General features: G+C 44.6%; 1 protein-coding gene across 1 annotated transcript in view; it reads left to right on the top strand.

Annotated features, from left to right (window-relative positions):
• adgrl4 (adhesion G protein-coupled receptor L4) overlaps positions 1-16,442 on the top strand; it is a 163,738-nt gene that overhangs the window by 49,730 nt on the left and 97,566 nt on the right. The window lies entirely within an intron of this gene.

Here is a 16,442-nt window from a genome sequence, read left to right as displayed (position 1 = left end):
CTGCCAGTGGGTGATATCACACCATACGACACCTATATCTGATTTAAGAATGAATTTAAAACTTCCCCCCTCTGCTGGGTCAGTACTCCTGCATTCACCTGATGCAGGGACATGGGTAATGACAAATGACAACAAATCAGCAGGGCAGCGTTTGAAGACATTAGCTCTATTTTAATCAGTGTGCCAGTAAACTAAAAAATTAATTACTCAACACATGCACAATAATCTGTGTAAGTCCACACATATTAATCATTTAAATAAAATATGCCCTTCGTTCAAGAGAATTAATCAGGTAGATTTCTATTTGAGCTGACTAGGAAAATAAGTCATCTCTAGAAAACAGCAGGATGTTCACCATCAAAGTGCACATCAAATGCAGCAATGAAAGAAAAACCAGTGTGCAACACTGGCATGTCATGACACTTTTCACTACAAGAACCAAATTGTTTTTCTCTCTCTCAGGTTTCTTTGCGAGTGCAAACTGAGTGCTGAGGTATCACTCCATCCACACTGTTTGCCCTCTGGTATTTTGTAGAGCTGGCTATAATTCATGTGTAAGCCTTGTCAGGGTGTATGAACAGGCTACTCAATCATAGAGACATTATAGTCAAACTGCCTCCCTTTCTCACTCGACAATGCACACTTCAATTAGACAATGTTGGCGAACAGTAAGAAGTTGGAACCTTCTTTACAATTCCGAGCAAATCTGTTACAATGAAATAATCCCACTGACCTTCTGCAGACAGAGTTGAAGAGGGGCCACTGACCTCCAAACATTCATTCTGCTTGCTGTCCACAGTACAATTACAACATTTAAAAGGCATCTGGATAGGTATATGAATAGGAAGGGTTTAGAAGGATATGGGCCAAGTGCTGGCGAATGGGACCAGGTTAATTTAGAATACCTGGTTGGCGTGGACAAGTTGGACTGAAGGGTCTGTTTCTGTGCTGTACATTTCTATGACTCTATGCTGCCAGATCTGTTGAGTTTCTCTTGCGTTCTCTGCTTTTGTTTCAGATCTTCATCATCTGCAGTTATTTGTTTTATTATAGTCTCAATGACCACCAGATTCAACTCACATCAGACCAAGTATAGAAGGTGACATCCAGGTTGCATAAGTTAGCTACTCACTGGAACTTCTGTGATACAGTTGACTCTGTGTTAGTTCTGTTGCTGTGAGATCCTGCATTACGAGGTAATTGTGAAACAGCCAGGCCATTTAAACCGGAACCACATCATGTAGGTGAGGAAAGTTTGTGTTCTACAAATAATGGACTAAATTCTTCAATTGCATCATAGCCGATTTGTGTTGAAGGAAAGTTCATTAAAGCAGAACCGATTGCACAAGAAAACGTCCATCTTTATCCTCTTGTATGTCTACTCATGTCAAGAGACAGCTTAGCGTTGTGGGGGTAATGTCATCTCACTGGAGGATATCAGCACTGAAAACAACAATAAACCAACAGAGCTGCCTGGAAACTACGGTGCCAACAAATTGGCCTCCTACACAACTGAGCTAGAAGATGATGACGGGGTGGGGGGAGGTGGGGGGGGGGGGGGGGGGGGGGGGGGGCAGGTTCATTTTAGCTCCTTCAGCTTAGTCCCTTTGTACGACTACACTATTTAAGAAATCCACTGCATGTCTGTTTGTTCTATAAAAGTGGATCATTGCACATTTTGTCATGTTATATTCCACCTGCCACATTCTTGCCCATCACAAAGCCACCCAAATTCTCCTGAAGCTGCCTTACACCTTCCTCAGAACACGCATGTCTGCAAATTTGGAAACAATTGCGTTCAGTCCCCATGTGAAAATCAGGAACAATCTACCTGGCTTACAAATGTCCTTCAGAAAACAAAATCTGCCATCCTTACCTGGTCTGGCCTACACGAGATTCCAGACCCACAGCAATGTGATTGACTCTCAACTGCCCTCTGAAATTTCCCAGCAACCCATTCAGTTCAAGGGCAATCAGGGACAGGCAATAAATGTTGGCCAGCCAGCGATGGTCATGTCCCACGAATGAATAAGACATCACCAGCTCCTTTATTGACCTTCAATGGAAACTTTACAGTGAGAGGCAATTAAGTTCCAAAAGCTCTTCCCTGTTTGGAAAGGTGGAGTGTTGCAAACTCCAGGAAGTTGACTTGCGTTTTGTGACCTTGCATTTTTCAGCAAATCTTGTCCATTGTATTGAGCATTGTGATGACTGTCATGGTTCCTTTTCATTGTCACACTGTATACTTTTGCCGACTGAGTGCATTTATCATTAACAATCTGCCAGGAGAACTTTAACAGTATAACAACACTCTAGGGATAAGTTTCTGAATCTCTTCAGGCTTGTGGGTAGCAGATTTAAAACAGAGATGAGTAGGAATTAATCCTTTCAAAGGGTCATCAATCTGGAATTTGCTGCCTCAGAATGCAGGGATTTTGGGATACTGAATAAATTTAAGGAGTAGATAGACAGATTTTTTCATTAGTATTCAGCTAAGGCTTATGGAGAACAGGCAGAGAATTGGAGTTGAGGTTGAGATGAGATAATCTGTGATTGTATTATATGGCGGAGCAGGTCTGAGGGAGTGAATGGTCTACTCCTTGTCCCTATTTCCTAATTAATAGGTACTTTGCCCATCATTTTCAGTCCACATGGAAACATGTTAAAGACGTGAGATTGTCTCCACTTCAGTTTTTTCTAAGTGATCAACCCATACAGGTAATTTCATGCTGAGGTATAAACGACTAAACTCTCACCAAAAGAGTCCCCTTGTGAATGATAACACTGTACCCCTAGAGTCACCATAGTCCTGTCAGAACATAGGTCTACCCTCTCATTGAGAAGAGATGACTTGGTGGTGGCTTAACCTGGGGATAACCCCACGACAGCCAAGGGGAGAGGATAAGAAGAAGAGTCCTCCATGGTAACCCCAGTCAGCGTGGGAATTAAGCCCATATTGTTGACATCACTTTGTATCAGAGACCAGTCATCCAGCCAACTGACCTACCTAACTGCAGAACGTCACAAGTTGATGCATTGGCTGCAAGGCGAGGCGCTGGCATAGAGGGAATGTTAGTCAACCAGTAATCCATAAGACCATGAGAAATAGGAACAACAGTAGGCCATTCGGCAGCTCAAACCTGACCCACCATTCAATGGGATCATGCCTGACCCAACACTTTTCCTATCCACTTTCCTGCCTTTTCTCCAGAACCCCTGTGCCACCCTGACCGATCAAACATCTAACAATCTCAGCCTTAAATAGGCTCGAGGATCCTGCCCCAGAGCTCTCTGTGAGTTCCACGACCTTCTTGACAGAAGAAATTCCTCCTCATCTCAGTCTTAAATTAGTGCCCTTGTATTCTGAGATTATGCCCTCTGGTCTCAGACTCAGCCATGAGGGGAAACATCCTCCCAGCATTTACTAAGCCCCCTAAGAATCTTATATGTTGTAACATGATCTCCTCTCATCCTTCTGAACTGCAGTAAATTGAGCCCAGCCTTTGCTCATAAGGCAATCCCTCTGTAACCAGAGATCACCCTATTGAATCCTCTCTGAACTGCCTCCAATGAATTATTGTTGTGGAGAGCCAGATTTATACTTTTTTTCAAGCAAAGATTGAACTATGACCCCAACCCCAGTCCTTAAAATTCATCGCCATGGAGGAGTGTGACCTTAAGTTTGAATTTTTTTTTTACATTTGTGATGTTGCTGAACTAGGAGCCAGTGTTGTTTAGTGAACACAAGGAGTGAGACCGATATAGATCACTGAAAAGATAAACCATGGCAATGAACAGGACAACTTATTGGAGAAAGTTTTCTTCAATATTATATTCACCTTGTGTTATCAGTAATATCATTACTATATTTACAGTACTTCAGAAATATTATTCGCTGGAACGTTTTGCTTAAAATAAATTCCCTGTAAAATTGCAGCTAGGATATAATCTACTTTGGAGATATTTAATTTTGTGCCTGAGGATTAATATCAGGGAAAATTGAACCAGCGGCAACATATTTTGGATTAACTCAGTAAATATTGATGTATTTTTAAAGAAATAAAACTACAAGGCACTCAGGAAAGATTGACGAGTGGAACTAATTTGATAGCTCTTTCAAAAAAACTAACACAGATACAATGGTCCAAATGGTCACCCTCTGTGTAATATCATTCTGTGATCCCATGATCATGGTGTCTCTTTTAACAGAAGGCAATGAAAAGGAATATTCATTTCCTGTCATAATCAAGGTTCGCCCATATAGAATCGCCGCAGTGTGGAAGGAGGGCATTCGGCCCATCAAGTTCACACTGAAGAGGGACCCCCCCCCTCCCCCCCAGCCTATCCTTGTAACCTTGCATTTCCCATTGGCTAATCCACTTTGTCTGCACATCTCTGGACATGAGGGACAATTTAGCATGGCCAATCCACCTAACCTGCACATCTTTCGAATGTAGGAGGAAACTGGATCACTCGGAGGAAACCCATGTAGACATAGGGAGAATGTGCAAACTCTACACAGGAGGGTGGAATCAAACTCTTGTTCTGTGAGGCAGCAGTGCTAACCACTGAGCCATAATGTCACCCATCTCTCCAGTATTTACTATTCAAAATGTATCAGCAATATTGCTTCAGATTTCGGAAGAATCTTGCAGCAATTTGGAGAAGCCAGTCCATTCTGCTCATAATGAACTTACATCGAATCCTGGGGAGGTAACAATGTAGCACTAATGTCAGTAGATTAGTAACCTAGACTGACTGATGCTCTGGGGATTTAGGCTTGAACCCAGTCGGGTAAATGGAGGAAATTGAATTTATCAATCAATTGGGAATCAAAGACAAAAGCAAATTACAGCAGATGCTGGAATCTGAAACCAAAAAGAGAAAATGCTGGAAAATCTCAGCAAGTCTGGCAGCATCTGTAAGGAGAGAAAAGAGCTGACGTTTTGAGTCTAACTGACCCTTTGTCAAAGACTCGAAACATCAGCTCTTTTCTCTCCTTACAGATGCTGCCAGACTTGCTGAGATTTTCCAGCATTTTTTCCTTTTTGAGAATCAAAGATGGCTGTCTTCTGGTGCCCATCATTAAAAAGCCATAAAGCTGTAGAGCACAGAAACACACCCTTCGTTCCATGCCGGCCAGATATCTAAATTCAGCCAATCCTGATTGCCTTCATTTGGCCCATTTCCCTGTAAACCCTTCTTATTCATGTACCCAACCAGGTGCATTTTAAATGTTGTAATTGTACCAATCTCAGTCACTTCCTCTGGCAGCTCATTCTATTTGGTCTATGATGTCCTTTAGGGAAGGGAATTTGTCATCCTGGATCTGTTCATAGAGTCAAGGTAGTTGGCTTTCTTTCATAACCCATTATTAAATTAAGACAACAACATGATTTATAGTTTATCTACACTGTCTGGCAGGGACAATGTCAATTAAAAAACTGGGTAAAAACAAGGGAGGGACTAAATAGCGGGAGCAGGAGTTACTGCTTTGCACCCACCCCTTAGTGCCCACCTCTCGGATGGTTGGCTATTAAATGCCTTCTAGAATCATCTGGCAATCCATTCAGCTCGAGAGCAGCATGGCCAGCGATGCCCACATCCATAAAATAAGAAACAAACTAGCTGTATGCACAAGAAATTCAAATTACTGTGAATGGGAGAAAGTAATTCTATTTACCAATATTTGAGGGGATGCCATGATGATTCATGAAGCTAATGCTGAGGCTAATGTGGTCATTTTCAGAAGGCCGGTTATGTAACTCAGCTTTTATATTCTGCAGCAATGAAGATCAGATCAAGATGTTTAAGGAATTGATCAGGGAGACAGGGAAACCATTTTCTCTGGTCAGATAATCTCAAGCAATTTAAAATGTGAGCTGGTCAGTGAGGGCTGATTTTAGGAACCAATCCTTCACCCTAAATCTCGGGCTGTCATCTCCAAAACCCAGGGAAAGACCTCAGAGGATCAAGCAAAAATCTCAAACCTGAGGATCGGTGGATTATTTTCATTCCGTGAAGCTATTGAGGGATACAGAACCAGGGGAGGTCAATTGGAATGAAGGGGGAATTAATTGGAACTTGGGGCAGCACAGTGGCTCAATGGTTAGCACTGCCGCCTGACAGCACCAGGGACCTGGATTCGATTCCACCCTGAAGTGACTGCGTGTGCGTATGTGTATTTCCTTTGGATGCCCCGGCATTTTACCCACAGTTCAAACATGTGCATGTTGGGTGGATTGGCCACGTTAAAATGCCCTATAGTGTCCAAGGATGTGTTAACCAGGTGGATTAGCTGTGGGAAATGTAGGGTTACAGGATAGGAGACTGGGTCTGGGTGGGATGCTTTTCGGAGGGTTGGTGTGGACTTGATGGATCAAATAATATGTTTCCACACTGAATGGATTCAATGAATAGAATCCCTACAGTGTAGAAACAGGTCATTTGGCTCAACAAGCCCACACCACCCTCTGAAGACATTCCACCCAGACCCATTTCCCTACCCTCTTATTCTACATTTCCCCTGACTAATGCACCTAACCAGGTAAAAACAAGGACTGCAGATGCTGGAAACCAGAATCTAGATTAGAGTGGTGCTGGAAAAGCACAGCAGGTCAGGCAGCATCCGAAGAGTAGGAAAATCGAAGTTTCGGGCATAGGTCCTTCATCAGGAATGGAGGCAGGATGTCTGCAGAGTGAGAGACCGGTGCCCACACCTCCTCCCTCACATCCATCCAAGGCCCTAAAGGAGCCTCCCACATCCATCAAACTTTTATCTGAACATCCACCAATATCATCTATTGTATCCGTTGCTCCCAATGCAGACTCCTCTACATTGGGGAGACTGGACGCCTCCTAGCAGAGCGCTTTAGGGAACATTTCCGGGACACCGCACCAATCAACCTCACCACCCTGTGGCCCAACATTTCAACTCCCCCTCCCATTCTGCCGAGGACATGCAGGTCCTGGGCCTCCTTCACCGCCGCTCCCTCACCAACGCCTGGAGGAAGAACGTCTCATCTTCCGCCTTGGAACACTTCAACTCCAGGGCATCAAAGTAGATTTCACCAGTTTCCTCATTTCTCCTTCCCCCACCTCACCCCAGTTCCAAGCTTCCAGCTCAGCACCGCTCTCATGACCTGTCCTACCTGCCTATCTTCCTTTCCACCTATCCACTCCACCCTCCTCTCTGACCTATCACCTACATCCCCACCCCCATTCACCTATTGTACTCTATGCTACTTTCTCCCTACCCCCAAACCCCCTCTCATTATTCTCTCCACTCTGCAGGCATGCTGCCTCTATTCCTGATGAAGGACCTATGCCCGAAACGTCAAGTTTCCTGCTCCACGGATGCTGCCTGACCTGCTGTGCTTTTCCAGCACCACTCTAATCTTGACTAATGCACCTAACCTACAATCCCTAAACACAGTGGGCAATTTAGCATGGCCAATCTACCCTAACCTGCATATCTTTGGACTGCGGGAGGAAACCCACGCAGACACAGCAGAATGTGCAAATTTCACACAGACAGATGCCCGAGGCAGGAGTCGAACTCGGGTCACTGGCAGTGTGAGGATGCAGTGTTAACCACTGAGCCACCATCCCACCCGTAAATGAAAGTCTAGGGCGGTCTTCTCCAAAATGCTGGAAAAGGCCATGTAAAATGATCCACCATTGCATATTTTGTGCACAATTTCGCCTTGTGCTCTTTATGCCAGGATAGTCGCTCAATTGTTTGGCCAAAGAGTTTGCACTACGCTCACGCACAGACTGAACAATGATGTATGGCTGCCAGAAATCATTTCAGTTCAGATTTTCCAAAAGGTGTTAAGAGAGATTTATCCACAATATTCAGACTAGACTGAAACCCAGTTCTCCAGGGTGAGGGAGCAGTGCCTCAGAAATGGGACTTTAACTCACTTGACCACCCACTCATCAGCTTATAAGCGTTTGAAATTGAATTTCAGGTTCACCTATCTCCAGGTCATACATATAAACAATTTTATTTGACGTCTCCATTGCTCTTTGGCTGTCATGTTATGATATTAAAGCTGAGCGTGTTGACATTGGTGCATCTCGCTGTGTTACCATCAGAGTTATCATCCTTCATTGTTCTTAATAATATGTCCTTCACATGGCTAAAATGACAAAATGATAGATTGTTGTGGATATTTTCTTGAGGGCGGGGGACGGAATACTGGGTGGTGTGGCAGGATTTTCATTATAGGTTAAGTTGACTTCAGTGTCCCAGCAGGGGAAATTGAGGATATCCCATTGAATGCAGTTCAATTTCTGCATCGACGTACTAGGGAGGATGTCTCTGAAACTAAACAAATAGTCCTTTTTTTTATTATTTGTTCACAGGATGTTGGCAAGGCCACATTATTGCCTATCCCACAATCCCCAATCACCGAGTGATGTAAAAAGGTTGGCTCACTTCAAAAAAGTTTTTTTTTAACAGGATAATAGTGCTATTCAGCAATGTTTAGCTTTCTCACAGTGAAAACAGGCCTCAGAAAATAAGCAGACAGAAGGCTTCAGACTTCAGCTTGAAGAACTGCAATCTCAGGGAATGCCACCTCTTCCCCATTGCCCCAAACTACCTGTAGGCCCAATGATTGGGTCAATCCCAGAATCCTTCTGATCATACCCAGAATCCTTCTGATCATACTCTCCTGAGAACTCGATGCTGACAATGAGATGTTCTCAGGCATTCCAGGCACACTCCCTGGGTTCTTGTCAAATAACGACTGAGTGACAAAGTCTGCAGTTTTCTAAGAGAAAATTACCCAAAGCGGGAAAAATACATAATTATCTTCACCGGGAACAATTTTATTCACTTTCAGTAATAGGCTTTCTGAAAAATAGCCATTCCAACCTTGAAACATTAACTCTGCTTTCTCTGCACAGATGCTACCAGACCTGCTGAATTTCCTCCAGCATTTTCTGCTTTAGATCAAAGAATCCCTACAGAGCAGACAGAGGCCATTCAGCCCACTGAATCTGCTCTAACCCACTGAAGACAATTGCACCCAGACTCACTCCTCACAACCCTGTATTTCCCATGGCTAATCCACCCAGCCTGTACATCCCAAATCACAACAGGACAATTTAACGTGACCAATCCGCCTAATCTGCACACCTTTGGACTGTGGGAGGAAACCGGAGAACCCAGGGGAAATCCACGTAGACACAGGGGAAATGTGCAAACTCCTCATATATATGCACCCAAGGGTGAACTTTAACCTCTGTACCTAGTACTATGAGGCAATAGTGCTAACCACTGAGTCACTGTGCCACCCTAGAACTCTAGAAGCCACAGTTCTTTGTTCTATTTTATGCTCTTGACATTCAATAACATTACTAAAGCTGAATTCTCCACTCTCAACATCTTGGAGGTTGACGTTGACTTGAAACTGAACTGGGCCAGCCATATCATACTGCAGCCACAAGGGCAGGTCAAAGGTTGGACATTTCTGTAGTTTGGAACTCCCCTCCTGACCATTTACAAGCTACAACTTATTTGACGCAATTAATTCCCACTTGCCTGGGAACTGAGTTGCATTTCTCTCAAGATACACAACTGTCTCCAGACAAAGCAGCCCAAATGATTAACATGCCACCAGCCAATTTAAACATGCATTCCCTTTATCACTGATGCAAAGTGGCAGCAGTGACTATCACCTACAAAGTGCACAGAGTGTCTATTCCATAGCACCTTCCAAGCCCCTGACCTCTACCATCTAGAGGGACAAGGGCAGGAGGTGTATGGTGCTGAAAGGGTTAATGTTAGAGACTGCTTTTAGCTGCCCCCAGTCTGATGATGTTCAAAAATCTTTGAGTGGAGAAGGAGCAGCCCTGTAAAGATGGAGGTAAATGTCACATCTCTGGATCCTGCTGGTCTTTGGAATGAGAGACAGAGAGTCATAGGGATGTACAGCATGGAAACAGACCCTTCAGTTCAACTCGTCAATGCTGACCAGATATCCTAAATTAATGCAGTCCCATTTACCAGCATTTGGCCCATATCCTTCTAAACCCTTTCTATTCATATACCCATCTAGATGCCTTTTAAATGCTATAATTGTACCAGCCTCCACCATTTTCTTTAGAAGCTCAGTCCAATCATGCACCACCCTCTGCATGAAAAAATTGCCCCTTAGGTCCCTTTTATATCTTTCCCCCCTCACCCTCAATCTATTCCCTTCAGTTTCGGACTCCCTCACCCCAGGAAAAAGACCTTGTCTCTTCACTCTATGCATGCCCCTCATGATTTTATAAACCTCTATAAGGTCACGCCTCAGCCTCTGACGCTCCAGGGAAAAGAACCCCAGTTTATTCAGCACCTCCAATGGCTCAAATTTTCCAACGCTGTCAACATTCTCTCAATCTTTTCTGAACCCTTTCAAGTTTCACAACATCTTTACAAAAGCAGGGACTGAAACTAGACCCAATTTGGACCTGTTCTTATCATACAATAAATTAGTGAGTTTTGAGAAGATTTGTAGCTCGGGTTGAGGTTCTGGATGTAGGTTTGCTCGCTGAGCTGGAAGGTTCATTTCCAGACATTTCGTCACCCTACTAGGTAACATCTTCAGTAAGCCTCAGGTGAAGCACTGTACATGATTCCTGCTTTCTAATTATATGTTTGGGTTTCATTGGGTTGGTGATGTCATTTCCTGTATGGTGTCATTACCTATGGTGGTGTCATTTCCTGTTCTATTTCTCAGGGGGTGGCCCAGATGGCCTCCTTCTTCAAAGACCGCAATTTCCCCTCAAATGTGATTGACGATGCTCTCCACCACATCTCCTCCACTTCCCGTTCCTCCGCCCTTGAACCCCGCCCCTCCAATCGCCACCAGGAATCCCATATTCCCAATTCCTTCGCCTCCGCCGCATCTGCTCCCAGGAGGACCAATTCCAATAGCAAACAACCCAGATGGCCTCCTTCTTCAAAGACAACAATTTCCCCCCAGACATGATCGACAATGCTCTCCACGGCATCTCCTCTGCTTCCCGCTCCTCTGTCATTGTAACCCGCCCCTCCAATCACCACCACGACAGAACCCACTGGTCCTCACGTACCACCCCACCAACCTCCAGATACCTCGTATCATCCTTCGTCATTTCTGCCACCTCCAGACAGACCCCACCACCAAGGATATATTTCCCTCCCCTCCCCTATCAGTGTTCCGAAAAGACCACTCCCTCCGCCACTCCACACCCCCCCCCAACCCAACCTCCGCTCCCGGCACCTTCCCCTGCAACAGCAAGAAATGCAAAACGTACGCCCACCCCTCCCCCCTCACTTCCCTCCAATGCCCCAAGGGATCCTTCCATATCCATCACAAATTCACCTGCACCTCCACACACATCATTTACTGCATCCGCTGCACCTGATGTGGCCTCCTCTATATTGGGGAGACAGGCCGCCTACTTGCGGAACATTTCAGAGAACACCTCTGGGACACCCGCACCAACCAAGCCAACTACCCCGTTGTGGAACACTTTAACTCCCCCTCCCACTCCGCCAAGGACGTGCAGGTCCTTGGCCTCCTCCAGACCATGGCAACACGACGGCTGGAGGAAGAGCGCCTCATCTTCCGCCTAGGAACCCTCCAACCACAAGGGGTGAATGCAAATTTCTCCAGCTTCCTCATTTCCCCTCCCCCCCAACCTTATCTCAGCCCCAACCCTCAGACTCAGCACTGCCTTCTTGACCTGTAATCTTCTTCCCGACCTCTCTGCCCCCACCCCCTCCCCGGCCTATCACCCTCACCTTAAACCTGCTTCCACCTATCGCATTCCCAATGCTCCTCCCCCAAGTCCCTCCTCCCTACCTTTTATCTTAGCCTGCTTGGCACACCTTCCTCATTCCTGAAGAAGGGCTTATGCCCAAAACATCGATTCTCCTGCTCCTTGGATGCTGCCTGACCTGCTGCGCTTTTCCAGCAACACATTTTTCAGCTCTGATCTCCAGCATCTGCAGTCCTCACTTTCGCCTGGGTGGTAGATGGGGTTTAACTCGATGTGTTTGTTAGAGTTCCGGTTGGAATGCCATGCTTCTAGGAATTCTAATGCTTGTCTCTGTTTGACAGATGTGCTGTCCCAGTCAATGTGGTGTCCTTCCTCATCTGTATGTAAGGATACTAGTGAGAGAGGGTTATATCATTTTGTGGCTAATTGGTGTTCATGTATCCTGGTGGCTAGTTTTCAGCCTGGTTTTCCAATGTAGTGTTTGTTTCAGTTCTTGCACGGTATTTTATAAATGACATTAGTTTTCCTTGTTGTCTGTATCGGGTCTTTCAAGTTCATTAGGTGCTATTTTAGTGGGTTGGTGGGTTTGTGGGCTACAAAACATGTCCAGAAATCCTAACAGACAAAACACGTCCAGAAACCCTAACTAATCTCCCCTACACCAAACACATCTCAGAAATGACTGCCAGACTACTCAGACCCCTTGGCATCATGGTAGCCCACAAGCCCACCAACACACTAAAACAGCAGCTAATGAACTTGAAAGACCCTATACAGACAACAAGCGAAACTAATGTCATTTACAAAATACTGTGCAAAGACTGTAACAAACACTACATTGGGCAAACAGGTAGAAAACTAGCCACCAGGATACATGAACACCAACTAGCCACAAAACGACATGACCCTCTCTCACTAGTATCCTTAAATACAGATAAGGAAGGATACCCTTTGTCTGGGACAACACATCCTTCTTAGGACAAGCCAAACAGAGACATGCATGAGAGTTCCTAGAAGCATGGCATTCCAACCAGAACTCTATCAACAAACGCTTTGAGATAGGCCCCATCTACCACCCCCTGAGAAAAAGAACAGGAAATGACACCACCACAGGAAATGACATCACCACATGAAATGACATCATCAACCCAAAGAAACCCAAACATATATATAGAAAGCAGGAATCATGTACAGTGCTTCACCTGAGGCCCACTGAAGATGTTACCTAGTAGGGTGACGAAACGTCTGGAAATGAACCTTCCAGCTCAGCGAGCAAACCTACATCCAAACAATAAATTACATGTTGTTGTGAGGATAAGTGCCTCCTTTTTAAGACTCAAGAATGTTGTACCCTCTATCACTACTGACTAGGTAATCCATTAACCTCAGGTAATAATATCTCTGAACAGGTTGATTAGAAATATCTCCATGGAGGCTATGGTGTATAATACAGAATTCGGCCATGACAAACTGACAACATGACTGTCAAATTGTAGCGAAGTGAAGGGTCCTTGTGGTGGAAAGATAACGTCCCACATTGGATCCAGAGATCTGGGTTCAAATCCCACCTGCTCCAAAGGTTTGTTTAACAGGTTAATTTAGAAAATGCCCAAGAACCGTGTCGGACTCAGCCTATAGATATTTTCTAATCAACTTGCTCGGAGACATTATGACACACCTCTGGAGCAGGAGGGAATTGAACCCAGGGCTTCTAGCTCAGAGATAAGGATATTACCACTGCACCCCTAGGGCCCCAAGCCACATAATGTTATCCCCAACTCAGATTATGCTGGCCACGGTAATTTGCCATAACATGTCCCACCAGTTAATTATGGGAACTCCCTTCTCCAACACCACATGGAGTACAGTACAGGTCTTCTGCTATGACACACTCTTTATTAACATAGGTTTGTTATAATGCGATCGATGAATTGGGGACACTGTTTCTAATGCGTGAACTTTTAAAATGTGTGTTGGCTGTAATGCAATTACCTCGCTAAGACTTTAAGCGCTATCTCTAAAGCACAATGTTTCTATAATGCGAGGTTGTACAAGGATGCAATCATGGCGTTGTAGAAGGATTAACTGTAGTTTGAGAAGACAACGCAATTAGGAATGAGCACTAACTTCTTGGCTGGCCAGTGATGCATATGTCCTGTGAATGAATAAAACCAGGAGCCCTTGCCTGGTTTGAGTTGGGGTAGATTAAGGAATGAGAAACCAACCCTACCTCTTTTTCCAATGTGGAGGGAAAATGTTGACCAAAATGTTTCAGAGATGAAGCGAGTTGGATAGACTGGGGTTGCTTACCTTGAGCAGAGGAGACTGAGAGGGAACGTGATTGAAGTGTATAAAATGATAGATAGGGTAGACAGGAAGAAACTTTTACTCCTGATGGAGGGTCGGTGACCAGACGGCATCGGCTTAAGGTGAGGGTAGAAGGTTTAGAGGAGACGGGAGAAAAAATCTCTTCACTCAGAGGTTGGTAGGAATCTGGAACACACTCCTGTAAAGGTGGAAGAGGCAGAAACCCTCATGGCATTGAAGAAGTATTGAGATGTGCACTGTGATGTCAAGGCTTACAATGCCGTAAACCAAGTGCTGAAAAATGAGATTTGAATAGTGAGGTGTCTACGGCGGACATAGAATCATAGAGATGTACAACATGGAAACTGACCCTTCGGTACAACCCGTCCATGCTGGCCAGACATTTTAATCTAATCTAGTAACGTTTGCCAGCCCTTGGTCCATTACCCCTAAACTCTTCCTATTTATATATCCACCCAGATGCCTTTTAAATGTTATAATTGTACCAACCCTCGCCACTTCCTCGGCAGTTCATTCCATACACGCACCACCCTCTGTGTGAAAACGTTGCCCCTTAGGTCTCTTTTAAATTTTACCCCTATCATCATAAACCTATGCCCTCTAGTTCTAGACTCCCCCACCCAGGGAAAAGACTTTGTCTATTTGTCCTATCCATGCCCCTCATGATTTTATGAACCTCTAAACGGTCATCCCTCAGCCTCTGATACTCTAGACAAAACAGGCCCAGCCTATTCAGCCTCTCCCTATAGCTCAAATCCTCCAACTTTGGCAACATCCTTGTATACGATGGGCTGAAGGGCCTTTTTCCATGCTGCAGAACCCTATGACTCCACAAGGCAGCAAGATATATGAAAGAAACAATTAGGTCATTCCAATGAAGTCTGGTGGCACTGGTCTTGCTACTGATGAAGAATCTAATGGGCCCAAGCATTGCTTTGCAGTTGAAATAGATGGAATTTGATGAACTAAGTAAAAGAATAATCTTGCTCTCAGATATCACATCTTTCAATCTCAGGGTAGGTAGGCTCAAGTTACAGTCAGTAAGATACTCTTTGAAGTGTAGTCACCATTATAACATAGGAAACTCATCAAAGGAGAAGGTGAGGACTGCAGATGTTGGAGATCAGAGTCAGGAGTGTGTTGCTGGAAAAGCACAGCCAGTCACGCAGCAGGGGAATTGATGTTTCAGGCAAAAGCCCTTCATCAGCCCTCCTGGTCCTCAGATGCTGCCCGAACTGCTGTGCTTCACAAACACGTCATAGGGTCTGTGCCTGGCAAGATTCTTGGCGATTGTGTCTGGGGGCTAAGTGTTGGCCAACCATCAAGCAAAGCATTAATGCAAAAGCAAATGATCCTGATTGCTAGAAATCTGAGAGATGTGGATAGATCTCGAAATCTGAGGCCTGCAATGGCCTTTATGGTAAAGAATTCAGAGGGTAGTGAATCTATGGAATTCTTTTCCACAGAGGGCTGTCAATTCTAGGTCATTAAGTATATTCAAGGCTGAGATTAACAAAATTTTAATCAGTAATGGAATTGGAAAAGGCAAGAAGATGGAGTTGAGGATTATCAGATCAATCATGATCTCATTGAATGTCAGAGCACAGTCAATGGGCCAAAGGGATCTTATGATTATATGGATTTATGGTCTAAAAATTGAAACAATCAGCAACATCTCAGGGCAGAGGAACCTAATTAACACTCCAGGTCAATGACCACTCATCACAACCAAAAACAGTTGATTATGTAATGCTGTTGTGAAGAACAATTCCCCTATCCTGCTTTGGATTGTTGGTGCAAGACCTCTGAAGCTGATTTTATAGGACAAAGAGAACTTTAGTTTAATATCTCCACTAGAAGTGAGCCTGATCATACAGCTCCAGGGTAGTGCTCTTCTACCACTGTAGTCCTAAAACTACAGTCCCAACACTCTCTTTCAAGCCAAAACATTGAGAGTTCAATCCCATTCCAGCGGCTTGAGCACAAAAATTGTGGTTAACAGTCCAGTCCAAAAAGCAATGGTGACCCATTAAGCCAAGGGTGCAATCCTTTCAGATGATCAAAGCAGATCCCATGACCTTATTTTGAAGAAAATTCAGAGAATTAACCCCAGTGCTCTAGCCAATAGTTATCCTTCAATCACCAAACACAGACTATCTGGTTATTATCATGTTGCTATATGCTGTGGAATCCTCCTATTGTGTATTGAATCCCAGAATCCCTATAGTGCAGATAGAGGCCATTCAGCCTACTGAGTCTATGCCAACCCTTCAAGAGCATCCTACCCAGTCCCATCCTGTCCCCATACCCCACATTCCCCATGGCCAATCAACCCAGACTGCACATTCCTG

The sequence above is a fragment of the Hemiscyllium ocellatum genome, chromosome 9 (genome assembly GCF_020745735.1).
Source record: "Hemiscyllium ocellatum isolate sHemOce1 chromosome 9, sHemOce1.pat.X.cur, whole genome shotgun sequence".
Taxonomy (NCBI): Eukaryota; Metazoa; Chordata; class Chondrichthyes; order Orectolobiformes; family Hemiscylliidae; genus Hemiscyllium; species Hemiscyllium ocellatum.
The sequence above is the reverse complement of the archived record's forward strand: the minus strand, read 5'-3'. Positions and strand labels throughout refer to the sequence as shown.